The sequence below is a fragment of the Ranitomeya variabilis genome, chromosome 1 (assembly GCF_051348905.1).
Source record: "Ranitomeya variabilis isolate aRanVar5 chromosome 1, aRanVar5.hap1, whole genome shotgun sequence".
Taxonomy (NCBI): domain Eukaryota; kingdom Metazoa; phylum Chordata; class Amphibia; order Anura; family Dendrobatidae; genus Ranitomeya; species Ranitomeya variabilis.
This window is the reverse complement of record NC_135232.1, coordinates 380,345,884-380,361,365: the sequence shown is the minus strand read 5'-3', so window position 1 is coordinate 380,361,365 and position 15,482 is coordinate 380,345,884.

Below are 15,482 nucleotides of genomic sequence, written 5' to 3'. Positions count from 1 at the left end.
ATGTTGCGTTTGGAGAGCCCCTGATGTGCGTAAACATTGAAACCCCCCACAAGTGACACCATTTTGGAAAGTAGACCCCTTAAGGAACTTATTTAGATGTGTGGTGAGCACTTTGACCAACCAAGTGCTTCACAGAAGTTTATAATGCAGAGCCGTAAAAATAAAAAATCATATTTTTTCTCAAAAATGATCTTTTCGCCCCCAATTTTTTATTTTCCCAAGGGTAAGAAAAGAAATTGGACCCCAAAATTGTTGTGCAATTTGTCCTGAGTACGCTGATACCCTATATGTGGGTGTAAATCACTGTTTGGGCGCATAGCAGAGCTCGGAAGGGAAGGAGCACCATTTGACTTTTCAATGCAAAATTGACTGGAATTGAGATGGGACGCCATGTTGCGTTTGGAGAGCCCCTGATGTGTGTAAACATTGAAACCCCCACAAGTGACACCATTTTGGAAAGTAGACCCCTTAAGGAACATATATAGTTGTGTATTGAGCACTTTGACCCAACAAGTGCTTCAAAGAAGTTTATAATGCAGAGCCGTAAAAATAAAAAATCATATTTTTTTACAAAAATTATTTTTTCACCCCCAATTTTTTAATTTCCCAAAGGTAAGAGAAGAAATTGGACCCCAAAAGTTATTGTGAAATTTGTCCTGAGTACGCTGATACCCCATATGTGGGGGGTAAACGACTGTTTGGGCGCATGGCAGAGCTTGGAAGGGAAGGAGTGCCGATTGACTTTTCAATGTAAAATTGACTGGAATTGAGATGGGACAGCATGTCGCGTTTGGAGAGCCCCTGATGTGCCTAAACATGAAAAACCCCCACAAGTGACACCATTTTGGAAAGTAGACCCCCTAATGAACTTATCTAGATGTGTTTAGAGAGCTTTGAACCCCCAAGTGTTTCACTACAGTTTATAAGGCAGAGCCGTGAAAATATTTTTCACAAGGGTAACAGGATAAATTGGACTGCAATAGTTGTTGTCCAATTTGTCCTGAGTATGCTGATACCCCATATGTTGGGTAAACCACTGTTTGGGTGCATGGCATTCACTACAGCTTACAACGCAAAGCCGTGAAAATATAAATTATTTTTTTTTCCCCAAAAATGATTTTTTAGCCCCCAGTTTTGTATTTTCCCAAGAGTGACAGGAGAAATTTGACCACAAAAGTTGTTTTCCAATTTGTCCTGAGTACGCTGATACCCCGTATGTGGGGGGAACCACTGTTTGGGCGCACGGCAGAGCTTGGAAGGGAAGGAGCGCCATTTGGAATGCAGACTTAGATGGATTGGTCTGCAGGCGTCACGTTGCTTTTGCGGAGCCCCTGATGTACCCAAACAGTAGAAACCCCCCACAAGTGACCCCATATTGGAAACTAGGCCTCCCAAGGAACTTATCTAGATGTGTTGTGAGAACTTTGAATGCCCAAGTGTTTCACTACAGTTTATAACGCAGAGCCGTGAAAATAAAAATTATTTTTTTTTCCCCAAAAATGATTTTTTAGCCCCCAGTTTTGTATTTTCCCAAGAGTGACAGGAGAAATTTGACCACAAAAGTTGTTTTCCAATTTGTCCTGAGTACGCTGATACCCCGTATGTGGGGGGAACCACTGTTTGGGCGCACGGCAGAGCTTGGAAGGGAAGGAGCGCCATTTGGAATGCAGACTTAGATGGATTGGTGTGCAGGCGTCACGTTGCTTTTGCAGAGCCCCTGATGTACCCAAACAGTAGAAACCCCCCACAAGTGACCCCATATTGGAAACTAGACCTCCCAATGAGCTTATCTAGATGTGTTGTGAGAACTTTGAACCCCCAAGTGATTCACTACAGCTTACAACGCAAAGCCGTGAAAATATAAAATCTTTTTTTTCCCACAAAAATGATTTTTAGCCCCCCAAATTTTTATTTTCCCAAGGATAACAAGAGAACTTGGACCTCAAAGTTTGTTGTCCAATTTTTCCCGAGTACACTGATACCCCATATGTTGGGGTAATCCCCTGTTTGGGTGCACCGGAGAGCTCGGAAGGGAAAGAGCACTGTTTTAGTTTTTCAACGCAGAATTGGCTGGAATTGAGATCGGATGCCATGTCGCGTTTGGAGAACCCCTGATGTGCCTGAACAGTGGAAACTCCCCAATTCTACCTGAAACCCTAATCCAAACACACCCCTAACCCTAATCCCAACGGTAACCCTAACCACACCCCTAACCCTGACACACCCCTAACTCTAATCCCAACCCTAATCCCAACCGTAAATGTAATCCAAACCCTAACCCTAATTTTAGCCCCAACCCTAACCCTAACTTTAGCTCCAACCCTAACCCCAACCCCTAACCCTAGCCCTAACCCTAGCCTTACCCTAACCCTAGCCCTAACCCTAACCCTAGCCCTAACCCTAGCCCTAACCCTAATGGGAAAATGAAAATAAATACATTTTTTAAATTTTTTAATTTTTTCGCTAACTAAGGGGGTGATGAAGGCGGGTTTGATTTACTTTTATAGTGGGTTTTTTAGCGGATTTTTATGATTGGCAGCCATCACACACTGAAAGATGCTTTTTATTGCAAAAAATATTTTTTGCGTTACCACATTTTGAGAGTTATAATTTTTCCATATTTTGGTCCACAGAGTCATGTGAGGTCTTGTTTTTTGCGGGACTAGTTGACGTTTTTATTCGTATCATTTTCGGGCAAGTGACATTTTTTGATCGCTTTTTATTCCGATTTATGTGAGGCAGAATGACCAAAGACCAGCTATTCATGAATTTCTTTTGGGGGAGGCGTTTATACCGTTCCACGTGTGGTAAAATGGATAAAGCAGTTTTATTCTTCGGGTCAGTATGATTACAGCGATACCTCATTTATATCTTTTTTTATGTTTTGGTGCTTTTATACGATAAAAACTATTTTATAGAGAAAATAATTATTTTTGCATCCCTTTATTCGACTATAACTTTTTTATTTTTTCTTTGATGACGCTGTGTGGCAGCTCGTTTTTTGCGGGACAAGATGATGTTTTCAGCGGTACCATGGTTATTTATATGCGTCTTTTTGATCGCGTGTTATTCCACTTTTTATTTGGTGGTATGATAATAAAGCGTTGTTTTTTGCCTTGTTTTATTTTTTTTAACGGTGTTCACTGAAGGGGTTAACTAGTGGGACAGTTTTATAGGTCGGGTCGCTACGGATGCGGCGATACTAAATATGTGTACTTTTATTGTTTTTTTTATTTAGATAAAGAAATGTATTTATAGGAACAATATATATATATTTTTTTGCATTTTTTTTTTTTTACACTATAACATTGCCCCGGGGGGGCATGATGTTATAGTGCAAGATCGCCGATCTGACACTTTGCTGTGCACTGTGTCAGATCGGCGATCTGACGTGCACAGCTCCTGAAGGCTTCCCGGCGCCTTCTCTGAGCAGGCGCAGTGAAGCCACCTCTCTGCAAGACCCGGATGCTGTTGCCATCTTGGATCCAGGCCTGCTGCAGGGAGGAGGAGGTAAGAGACCCTTGGAGCAACGTGATTACATCGCGTTGCTACGGGGGCCTCAGGGAAGCACGCAATGAGCCCCCTCCCTGCGAGATGCTTCCCTGTACCGCCGGTACACTGCGATCATGTTTGATCGCAGTGTGCCGGGGGCGGCCTGTGACCGCTCCTGGCACATAGTGCCGGATGTCAGCTGCGATAGTCAGCTGACACCCGGCCGCGCTCCCCCCGTGAGCGTGGCCAATCGCATATGACGTACTATCCCATCACTGGGAATTAAGTCCCAGGCCACCTTGACGGGATAGTACATCATATGGGATTAAGGGGTTAAAATTAAACATGTTATCAACATCCATAAATACCAATAATCTACCTAATTTCTAAGGATCCAAATAACACATTTTTTAGTAATCAATAACTTGAGTTATCAAAGACAAGGTTTTACATTCTATCTATCTATCTATCTATCTATCTATCTATCTATCTATCTATCTGCAAATGTATAGACACACACACATATATATATATTATACATATATTTGTCAATAATATACTATATAAGTGACACAGCCCTTAGTGAAAGACAAATGGCAGAATAACATTTCCAAAACACCCCCTGCTTGTTTAAATCCAATGGGAGAGATTTCAGTCCGTCATCTCTTATTCGAAATTCTCTTCAACCTCTGAAATGTACCAAATAAAATATTTGACGTGGGAGCTGAAGAACTACTTATTAAATAATAAATGGCCTACATTGTTTGATATTTCTCAGGGCTAGGAGTCAAGCTGTTTCTCTTGTTGTTGTGTCACATGTAAAAAGGAATGTAAATTGAGACTTGTACACTACACAAAGGCCTCTGCCACCTCTAACTGGACATTTCATTTTTACTTTCATGCCGCAAACGAAGGAAATTATGACCCCAGAAGCATAAATTGAAAATAAAACTGGTGTGAAAACATATATTGTATATAGTTTCTTCCATTATTTGCTCGGCATTCACATATTTATTTCCAGAAATTCTGTAACTCCAACACAAAACACAGGTACATATTTTCATTCATGTATTATTACAGGAAGGGGTCGTGTATAAATGTAATAATTACCATCCTACAAGGCACAAAGGCTTTTCTGTGCCCTTCATCAATTTGCCCTAGCTTTCACAATATAAAATTTGAAAATGGTTCCGAGACCCCTGTAATATTGTACATTAAATTTAGGTCCATTCTAGGCACAATGAAACGTAAAGGGCTGCTCTGCCCTGAGAAGAAAGGACAGTCTAGAAAACTCAGGCTGCTTTTAGAATGCCAAAGATTAGCACAACATTGATACATTATCTGCTTCAGGCAGATGAGATTAAAAAATGATACAGACACAATTTGTTTCTCCGCTACTTTATATTCAGTCATTTTTAATGAAGCAACTACATTAAGCACAACTTGGTTCAGCTTTAATGTAGTTATGATGAATACATATGACTTGATTAAAAATGATAAAGCAATGCAGCCTCAAAATAATTGCCTTGTAAGATTAAACGCCGTAAATGACATGGCTGGGAGAAAGTTGGCCTCCTGACCTTCGGTTCTCTCAGACAATAAATTCTAAATGTATGAATAATAATCACATGCAGATGCGCAGAGTTAGGTTTTGCAATGGGTAATTAAAATGTAGGGACACAAAGGCATAATCAGCCTCGTAAAGTTTAACAAAAAAAACATTTTTTTTGCAGTGCCAGCACATATGAGACTATAACTGTACAATAGAGAATTTTTTTTAAAGAATTTCGTTATATTGTGTATAAATGTGTACGTGGGATTGATGGCATTATAGGTAAAGTTTAGGTGTATTCATCCATCCTTTTCCCTAATGTAAAACCATTGGGTATTGAGTACACTGTACCCTTGACTTTCATATCCAAAGTCACCTATCCTTCTCCTTTCCAATCTGTAGTTATGTCCCTTGATGCATGATTACATAGAACCACTTTATATTAGAGCAAGATGGTTGCAGGGCAAAAGTAAATGCCGGACACAATGGGGACAGGGCGAGCACAGGCATATAGGACATTTCCCCTGATTCCATCCTACAATAGTTGATCTTTTAAAAGGGCAAATATAATAGAATGTTACCTGCTAATACATATATACACTGCTCAAGACAAATAAAGGGAACACTTAAACAACACAATATAACTCCAAGTAACTCAAACTTCTGTGAAATCAAATTGTCCACTTAGGAAGCAACACTGTTTGACAATCAATTTCACATGCTGTTGTGCAAATGGAATAGACAACAGATGGAAATTATTGGCAATTATCAAGACGCACTCAATAAAGGAGTGGTTCTGCAGGTGGGGACCACAGACCACATCTCAGTACCAATGCTTTCTGGCTGATGTTTTGGTCACATTTAAATGTTAGTTGTGCTTTCACACTTGTGAGAGCATGAGATGTACTCTACAACTCACACAAGTGGCTCAGGCAGTACAGCTCATCCAGGATGGCAAATCAATGCAAGCTGTGGCAAGAAGGTTTGCTGTGTCTGTCAGCATAGTGTCCAGAGGCTGGAGGTGCTACCAGGAGACAGGCAAATACACCAGGAGATGTGGAAGGGGCCGTAGGAGAGCAACAACCCAGCAGCAGGACCGCTACCTCAACCTTTGTGCAAGGAGGAACAGGAGGAGCACTGCCAGAGCCCTGCAAAATGACCTCCAGCAGGCCACAAATGTGCATGTGTCTGCACAAACAGTTAGAAACCAACCCCATGAGGGTGGTCTGAGTGCCCAACATCCATAGATGGGGGTTGTGCCCACAGCCCAACACCATGCAGGATGCTTGACATTTGCCACAGAACACCAGGATTGGCAAATTCGCCACTGGCGCCCTGTTCTCTTCACAGATTGAAGCAGGTTCACACTGAGCACATGTGACAGATTTGACAGAGTCTGGAGACGCCAAGGAGAGCGATCTGCTGCCTGCAACATCCTTCAGCATGACCGGTTGGAAGTTGGATCAGCCTGTATCTTCATTTTCCACTTTGATTTTGAGCATCATTCCAACTCTAGACCTCCATGGGATATTAGTTGTGATTTACGTTGATGATTTTTAGGTTTTATTGTTCTCAACACATTCCATTATTTAATGAATAAAGATTTACAGCTGGAATATTTCATTCAGTGATATCTTGGATGTGGGATTTTAGTGTTCCCTTTATTTTTTTGAGCAGTGTATATATAATCAATAATCCTTTATGTAAAAAAAATGCAATGATTCCGTACATCCAATTACAATAGCTAACGTTGATAGTAATATTGATCGCCCCCACGTTAAGGGGAAAGGGGTACTCGGTACCGGGTCCTTCGGTTCAGGGGATGTCACGGTGGCCTGACCCGGTCCGTGGCCCTTTTGAGGGGTGTCCAATTAAAGGTGAAGTCTGTATAATGTTCGTGACGCCACCTGTGGTACTCGGTCAGGGCGACCGACGCTGCTAAGGGGTCCGCTGGGATGATGGAATGGCAGCTAGATGGTATACCTTCCCACAGGTGTACCCCCAGGGCTTCCCAGAAGTGTAGGTGGTGATGGTGGATGAAGTAAGTGCAGTCTCTTTACCTTTTACTGAAGACTTCAGCGTCCACAGTCCAGAGTACAGATCACAGGGCAGGCAGAGTCCGGCCGGTCCGAAGGCAAAATCCAGAGTTCTCTTATCCAGGTGGAAATCAGTAGCCTTCCTACTAGCGCCTCTGTGTTGTAGTACCTCCCTGCTGAGCACCACGGGAAAGTCCTCACAACCTTCGTAGATGTTCTAGATGTTATTTCTTCCTCTCTGTCCCCCAGATGGTATGGATAGGACATACCCGTATGACCGATGGCCTGAGGCTTGTTTATAGGGACCCTAGAGACGCCCCGACCCCCACAATATGCCACTGTGTCTTCTTAGGTTTTAAGGTCGGGCAGCCAAATTGGAATTGACTGTCCTGCCGATCTTTGAAGTAAAGCATGGAGTCAATTACTCCCTCGGTGTTCCGGCCACCGGCTACTCGCCTCAGAGGGAGGCAGCCTCTTACAGGACAGAACTCCTCCTGGTGTTGTCTCCTTGTGGTGTGACTTTGTTTCTCACTCCCTGCAACACAATTCCTTTCTTGTCCTTTCTTAGGATGCTGCCGCACATTGGGCAGGCGCAGCTCCATGTCTTTCTGTCTCGTGCTAGGCCTCTGTCAGGGTCCCACCCCTGGCAAGGGCCCTCTGTCTGCAGCTCAGATGTTCTTCCTTTCCCCCTGTCTGCCTGACAGGTCCTCTCTGGGTCAAACCCAGGCAGCTTCTCTCTCACTAGATGTTACCTGGGCAAAGCCCAGTCTGCTTCTCTCTGACTTTCTATCCAGCCCACCAGTTTTACCCTAATGTGAGGAGTGTACTAACAGATAGAAACAAGGCTCCCCCTGGTGGACTGGAGTGTGAAGTGTGGTGTCTGTTTTGTGATACCTGGAAAGATGAACTCCTTTAGTACCATCAGATGTAATATCACTCCCCCTGGTGGAAGAGCGACATTACTGCAACGACCAGGACTCTGGGGCGCTGCAAATAGTTTTTCTATACCATGTACAGTATATGACCAAAGTAAAAAATGTGAAATCACTAAATAAAATAGCTTCCTAAAATTCATTTCAGATTAAATTAGTCTGAATGGCTGTAAACATTGAATTACCACAAATCAAATGTGCTCAAAATCCTAGTCTCCTAGACTTTTGCGAACCCATTAACATTTCTTTAATGCCAAGAGACCCTTAGTAATGTCAAAATTACACCAACATACTGAATATGGCTTTGGGTACACAGATGGCAATCAGTGGTAACAAACATCCTGATAAATAATACACTACTCTCTCAGACTTTTTTAAATTAAATAAATGGTCCAAAATTGTCACTTTTTGGGAGCAAATGCCTGCTAGAGTTTACAGAAGAAGCTATGGCTTCTTTACGAGCAGTCCAAACATTATTCCATTTTGGGGAGAAACAACAGGTTTGGTGTTTGTAAAGTGAAGATACAATAGCTTCTTTTATTCATCCAAAAATTATCCATTTCTTTGGATCAGCAACAAATTTAGTGTTTGGAAAGTGAAGTATAGAACATGATGCTGTCTGTGTAGTGGCAGTAGTAGCAGCAGCAGAAGTAAGTAGTACAGAGTAAAACATACTAAAATCTATGGCTGTGTAGGGACAGTGGTACATTATGGGATATGATTATGGAAAAGCAAGAGATGTCAAGTTGCTTAATTGCAGTGGTATCAACAACAGTACAGTATGATTCATAGTGCACTGGCAGAGAGCAGCATTAGCATAATTTGCCCAGTGATAAATAGACAGTCCCCACTTTCAGCACTGGCATCAGGTGGAGGTAGAGGAAAATCTTCATGGAACCATACCTGACTCATTTTTATAAATATAATGTTTTCCATGCTTGCAGAGGATAATCTATTCTGCTTTGATGTGATGATGCCATTTGCCATGCTAAATACTCTTTCTGACACTGGAGGAATGTTTCCCTGTGTGGAGAGTACCAACCTGGCTTAAGAATACATATAGGCCATGCAATGCTCATCTGGGAATTGAAATATGCAAACAGCCTCTACAAAGAGGAATAGAACTTGAACTTTGGTGTCTCTTATTGAAGGGTAGCAATCCTAAAAATCAGTTTCAAATCTTTAACAAGATTTAGGATGAAATTTCAAATCATACACTCCATTCGGTATGAATGTCCAATAGTTATGCCTGCGTGTTATCACCTTTCATGCTCGTCAGTGTGATTGAGGACCCAGTTGTTTCATTCTCCACACTGCACTACAATGGTTAGTCAAAGCCATCATCATCATCACAAAGAGTTCAAGCCTCATCCCTAAGCTCTCTCTTGCACCTCTCCACATCCACTCCTCTTTCACAAATCCTCATCCTCCTCCGATTACTCCTGTTCATGGCATTATAAAGTACATGCAGGTCCCCAAAACCTACGTGCTGGCAAGAAAGACGTGGTATTTTTTCATACTATATTCCTTGTTGCATCAGCTTAAGCGTTTCCTCTTCTATAAATATCAAGGGGATGATATTATCGATGCTAAATTTGTCCATACTCAAAAATCTGGTGGCCTGCAGTGGATTCTGCTTGGAATTCTAGTCCTAATAGGCCAGTCAGATAAGTTTCTCACTGAGGTTTTTTTCTTACGCTGCACTCTCCCTCAATTACTTAGAGGTATGTGATACACTCGATGGCCTTTTAAGGAGCCAGGATCAAGTTGTCCTCTTCAGTTTTTGATTCAGGGTTTATCCAAGTATCACTGAAGCCTACGTTACTTGATACTATAGTCTGTACATGACTGGTACAGGACTGGTGGGATTTGTGCAATTTTTCCATAGATCATTTATCCACATGTTTATTAGCACGTTTGCATAACATTATCACCAGAACATTTCATTTTTTTTGTGTGCTGAGATTTTTTTTATGGAGGTTATGAATGCCTTGGCCACACAGCTACAATTCCTTTCCTCGGAGGGAGGTGGCGGCTATCAAACTATATCACCAATTAACAACTATTCCCTTTCTCAAAGTCATATTACATCGAAGGTCAAGATAGTATGTATGAGAGTGGGACATTACACACAGAAGTAATTTCATTAATTGTCTTTCCTTCCTTACCTGCGAAACTAGTTTTAGGTATGCCCTGGCTGGTTAAAAACAATCCTACTATTCATTGGAAGACTTGTGAGATTAGGTCTTGGGGAACTTTTTGCTCATCTAATTGCCTCCTTGGCGTCAGTGAGATCTCATTTTCCAGGGTTTTTTCAGGATTTTGAGAATGTGTTTTTTGAGACCGAGTGTGAAGTTCTTCCTCCACACACTGTATGATTGCATGATGTAATTCATACCTGGTACCAAAATGCCTAAATCTTGTCTGTTTCTCTTCTCTTTTTCCAAAATAGATGCATTAAAAGAGTATATTCAAAAGAGTCTGGCAAAGGGGCCAAACCTCTCCAAACGCTGTGGGGTTTTTCTTTGTCAAGAAAAAAAGATGGTGGTTTGCGTCCTTGTCTGGATTTCAGGGAGATAAATAAAATCACAATCCATAATTACCTGTAATTACCTGTCCTTTTTAGTCAACTAGCAGGAGCTAAATGGTTTTCTTAGCTTGATCTGAGCGGCACATATAACCTTATACCTGTCAAGCAGTGCGATGAGTGGAAAATCGCCTTCAATACATCAGAGAGTCAGTTTGAGAATTTGGAGATGCCATTCGGGTTGACAAATGCCCTGGCAGGTTTTCAGAACTTCACAAATACATTTTTTTTGCCCTCTAATGGTTGGATTTGTGGTTAAGTACTTGGATGACATATTGATTTGGTTGCGTTCTCTTGAGTGGCATGAGCATGTTCGACTGGTTCTTCAAATTCTTTGTGACAAAGATTTATTTGCTAAATGGAGAAATGTCAATTTGAGATGCAACAGATTCATTTTTTGGGTCATTTGGTTTCAGCCTCAAGTGTCACGCAGTGCCTTGGGACTGTGGGTGCTAATCAGGTCCCTAGAATTAAGGTCGCCCTATTCTTTCCCTGTCCTCGGATTACTCCTGAAGGTGGGGATGCCGGGTTCACGTGTCTTGCTATGCTCCTATATGGACCCTTATCTGTCCCTTCCTCTACCCAGGGGGTGGGAAGCCAAAGTGTAAAGGATAAAACCAACCAGACAAACAAGGGAAAACGAGCAGGGATAAATGAAAATAACAATCATGCAAAATACACTCACAAAACAACAGAGTGGGTCACTGAGTTAAAGAAACCACGAACTACAGTTCCAACTCCAAACCAGACAGTAAGAACTGGCACTGGCAATTACTAAGTGGCAGAGTCTAGCATAAATACAAAAGAGGGGAGTGTCTAACACTGAACAGCTGAGACAATCCAGGTAGGAAAGTTCCATGAGCTTCAACTGAACAGATTAATCTTTGCACTGCCAGCAATGAAAAAACTTTCATTGTTTAATAAGATGGTGAAGTGTGTCTAACCAGTGCAAACAAGGGAAGATGCACAAGGATTTCTAAAGTAATAACAATATCTGAGTTTAGGGAATATTTTTAACTGTGTGAACATGTAATCCCTTAAAATACTTTTTATTAAATATATCTTAAAATTCAAAAAATCCCAGTGACATGTAACAAAAACAGGATCAAGAAAGGTGCACCTATCCTAACACTGTCCGTACACTTCGCTGCTCTCCCTGCCTGGCAGTGGAGTACAGTGTGGAGAAAACAGTAGCAAAAAATAGGTATTTTTTGCTACTGTTTTCTCCACACTGTACTTCATCTCTGTTTATAGCTCATTGTTTTCCCACCTATAGTGACATAGGTGGTCGATAGGGTGAGCAGTGGATAGCCGCCGTTGAGTGGGGGCGCCAGAATCGACTCTATCAGGGTGCCAACCTCCACTGCCAGGCAGGGAGAGCAGCGAAGTGTAGGGACAGTGTTAGGATAGGTGCACCTTTCTTGATCCTGTTTTTGTTACATGTCACTGGGATTTTTTGAATTTTAAGATATATTTAATAAAAAGTATTTTAAGGGATTACATGTTCACACAAGATGCACAAGGATAAATGAAAATAAAAATCAATTTCTTTCAAATAAATAATAACTGAACACACTGGCGCTCGTCAACAAACATTACCCTCAGCAGCTGGGATCAAGACAGATCAAGTGCCAAATCTGTCACTGGGAAAGGACTAGGAATCTCAATAAATGATACCACACTTGAGGGTGTGTACTTGGAAGCCACATAAAATGAAATATAATAGGATAACAGTAACCACTTAGTGGTATGGTATGGTTCCCAATGGAGTGGCCCCTTTAACCCTGCTGTTTTGTTTGGATCCATATGACCCAAAATGAAATTTGAGACCCTGCAGATTATTTATTACGTGGATCTGAAACTGGTGATTGATTGACTTTTCCTCATTTGAGGGGTTCTTACTATGAGTGTTGGGTTTTTTTGTTTTTTTTTTGTTTTCTTTTTGCTACACGCTGATTGTAACACTTGTACTGTTCAGGTCAATATGACCAGATAACATTTTATACTGTTCAACAGGTCACTAATTATTTCTGCCTGCAAAATTTATGAGTAGTGTGTACTGTGATGTCTGTAATGAAAAAAAAAAAAAAAATATATATATATATATATATATATATATATATATATATATATATATATATATATTTACCTCACAGCGCTGTCTTGCTTGCAGGCTGGTACATGGATGAGTGAAGCCCTACATGGCAGGCTTTATATAAACCTTTCCTAACTGGGGGCTGGCTAATTGTATCTGAGCACGCGCAGTTAAAAAAAATGGAATCCGGTGTTGGATTCCATCAAGTGACGGATCCGGCGCCCTCCGGTGCCCATAGGCTTCCATTCTAGTAAACGCCGGATCCAGCGCTGTCCGGTTTTTCGCCGCAGACAAAAAACATTACTTTGTCCATTCTTTCCCGCCACTAGATCAACAATTTTTGATGGATCTGGTGAATGACAGATGAAACGTGAAGTCATCCATTGCAATCCATTGCTAATACAAGTCTATGAGAAAAAAAATGGATCCGGCGGCATCATTCGCCAGATCCGTTTTTTTTCAAAATTCGCCGGATTGAGCCTGATGGCAAAAACTGATGTGTGAAAGGGCCCTAAGCCTACATCCAAGCACATAATGTTTTTTTTTTTTTTAAGTCTTCCGATTCTGGGGCTCGATCTCGAGGTCCTCAGAGAGAGAAGACACTGGATTCTGTGAGAGAGGACACTGAGCTGTGAATACACATCTTTACAGGTATGTAGCATATAAGCTATGCTTTTCATCTCAAATTATTCAATGCTGTTCTTTAGATTGCATATTGTAAAGCCATTTTTTGAATACTGTGTCTTGATGCAAGCTAATGTGTGCCCGTCTAAAGATAACCCTAGGCTTGTGTAGACTGGATGTTTGTCTAGGAGGGGGTGTATTCTCACTGCTGTGATATATTGATTGCATGGATGAGCATTGAGTACAGATTTGAACAAGGTCTGTCTTAGGGCCCCATCACACATACACAGATGCACCCTGCGATTGCGATACTGCAATGTCACAAACGCGGGGCTCCAGCATCGCAAGCTTAGCAGTCACACTGCACTTTCTTCATTGCTGGGAGAGCAATGGGGCCCTTACTGTAGTATATAAGCTATTTTTGCTGTGAAACTGGTTATAGATTTTCTCTGTTATTGTTATTTATTTGCATTGTTGTTTTTTTTTAATCATAGTGTTGACTCTAGCCCATGCAAGAAATATTTGGAATAAATGGGTAGAGATTCTACCAAATTTACATAATATTGGTGAAGCTGTAACTGTCCATGAACAACTGGTGGCATTCCGAGGTAGGTGCCCGTTCAGACAATACATACCGAGTAAGCCAGCAAAGTACGTCAGCAAGATATAGACACTATGTGACAGCAAAAGTTCATACGTTGTGTCTTACATTCCCCCAAAAAATAAACATGTAATTCTAATTAGCACAATGCACCATGACAATGCAATAAGTAATTGAGAAGACAGAAAGCTGGACATGATATTAGATTATAATGCCACAAAATGGGAGGTTGATACACTAGATCACGCAATATCAACATACATATGCCCATATTGATAATCTGCCCAGGCAGGCAAATGCCCACTGGGCATGCAGCTCTGAGCTTCAAAATGGGCTGCCGTCCCTTTAAATCTTCTGCAAAGGCCATGGTGCGCTCATACTTTCTCGGTGCATGCGCTGACAAGGGCCGCGGTGGCCCGTGTCAGCTCATGTGCGCGACCCTTGTTCGTTGCGCAGCTGTGGCCCTTGTCAGTGCGGGGATACAGTAGAGCACGCACCAGGGCCTGTGCGGAAGTTTGAAAAGGTCGCTGCCGCGCGCAGAGGACCCCTGCCTGAGCCTCAATCTGATGCTGGCCAGCACCAGTGTCAGAGAACGGGCTCTCCTCACCAATTTCCTTTGGACAAACTGATCATGAAGAGGAAGTCCAGGATGAGCTGCTTGATCCTGATTGGTTGGACTTCTTCATGTTCAGTTTGTCCGAAAATGGAGACCCTGATGGCAGCGTTGATTGGCACCGGGCCTCACGTGTCACAACAACACATCACAGCCCCGGGGAGTCATCACAGCCTCTGTGGGAACGGCGCCAGCATGGGAGGTGAATACACTATGTTCCAAATTATTATGCAAATGACATTTTTCTCTGATTTTCCGAAATGGTTGGTGCAAATGACAGTCAGTCTAATAAAAGTCATCACCCGTTAGGGTATACATCGAATTTTATTGAATAAACCTCCCAATGATAACAGTATAATCTCCAAAATGAATAAAAACTTAAAATGCACTGTTCCAAATTATTAGTAGAATAAGTAGACACAGTAGAATCTCTAAACATTTGATATGTTTTAAAGAACTGAAAATGCTCATTTGTGGAATTTGCAGCATTAGGAGGTCACATTCACTGAAAAAAAAGCTATTTAACTCCAAAACATCCTAACAGGCCAAGTTACATGTTACCATAGGAGCCCTTCATTGATATCACCTTTACAATTCCTGCATCCATTGAGTTTCTGCTTGTATTTCTTTACATGAAGTTGGAATAGCCTCCCAGAGCTGCTGTTCTGATGTGAACTGCCTCCCACCCTCATAGATCTTTTGCTTGATGATACTCCAAAGGTTCTCTATAGGGTTGAGGTCAGGGGAAGATGGTGGCCACACCATGAGTTTATCTCCTTTTATGCCCATAGCAGCCAATGACTCAGAGGTATTCTTTGCAGCATGAGATGGTGCATTGTCATGCATGAAGATGATTTTGCTCCGGAAGGCACATTTCTGCTTTTTATACCATGGAGGAAAGTTATCAGTCAGAAACTCTATATACTTTGCAGAGGTCATTTTCACACCTT